Genomic DNA, 1,557 nt, shown 5'->3' on the forward strand with positions numbered 1-1,557 from the left:
ACGTGTGTGGGGAGGGTTTGCTTTGGGGCGACGCGTGGTTACCTTACAGTGACGCAATACAAGACACTCATCCTTTTTAAAGAAAATAACGATACTCCATTAGGTGTTCTTGACGCAGCTTTGACGCCTGCTATCGTTACGGAAGTTAATCTTGGCTGAGTGGAAGTTTAGCACCTGTCTTTAGAAGTGGATCCATGGTGCACTGAAAGCCTTCCGGATGTCAGGATGGCGACATAGTGAATGATGTTTATGTTGCCGAGTTAGCTCAGCCTGGTGAGCTCCAAACAAATCAATCCACACCTATCCTGCACTCTGTTTATGAAGTCTGAGAAGAAAACTACGCAATAAACGAACTCCGCCGTGTTGCGTTTTCAGCCACTCCCCAGCGGTGGCCGAGGGCAGGTAGGCTACACCAGGATGGGTTGGCGGAGTGGCTACACGTGTCATGTGTGCGGGACTATATAAAGCAAAGAATTGTACAAAAGAGATGTGGCTTCGGTTGGACGGCTGGCGGAATCGACTAGTGACTTAAGACAGCAACAAACGGTGCACCAGGCACCAACAGCTAACTGGGACCTTGGCGGGGCCGCGGGAGAGGTGCCAACACTACCCAGATTTTTGTTTTAATTAGCTAGTGTGAATAGAGTGTAGAGATAAGAGCAGCTGCTGCATCTCTGATACATACAATGAAGAGTCTCTGCAGTTGGTGAGTCTCCAGAAGACACTTGTGGAAGGCCTGTGACATGTTGACCGAGGCAATGTTGTTCAAATTCCAATAACGGGCAGTGTAATTGTTGGGAAGACTGTCACGCCCGAGTTGTCCCTTGTTACCTTCAGTCAGTTGTGATGGTTACTATAGGCTGCAGGCTTTATTCCCTGCCCAAAAGTGATAGATAAACATTAATTAGATTGTTGTAGAGACAAGTTAAAACTGAACGCCCTGCTGGTGTGACCTGAGTAGTGTGTTGTGGGTGGCACTTCTTTCCCACATTCCCAGACCACCAAGGAGGCCGCATGTGCTGCAGCAGCCACACACACACACACACCTTGAGATCATTGCAGTGATTATGGCAAATTGATAATACAGTGATGTCCTGCTGGTGTGAGAAGACCATTGGTGCTCAACACCACAGTCCCTTCCCGCAGGGGTGCCACACACTACTGCCAGGCATACTAGCACTACTGGGCGAGTTGGTGTCTCCTGACGATCACTATTTTTACTCCATCCTTTAGTCTTATGACGTGGCTCACCTGAGTGACTGAATTATATATATATATATATATATATATATATATATATATATATATATATATATATATATATATATATATATATATATATATATATATATATATATATATATATATATATATATATATATATATATATATATATATATATATATATATATATATATATATATATATATATATATATATATATATATATATATATATATATATATATATATATATATATATATATATATATATATATATATATATATATATATATATATATATATATATATATATATATATATATATATATATATA

The sequence above is a fragment of the Portunus trituberculatus genome, chromosome 5 (genome assembly GCF_017591435.1).
Source record: "Portunus trituberculatus isolate SZX2019 chromosome 5, ASM1759143v1, whole genome shotgun sequence".
NCBI classification, from domain to species: Eukaryota; Metazoa; Arthropoda; class Malacostraca; order Decapoda; family Portunidae; genus Portunus; species Portunus trituberculatus.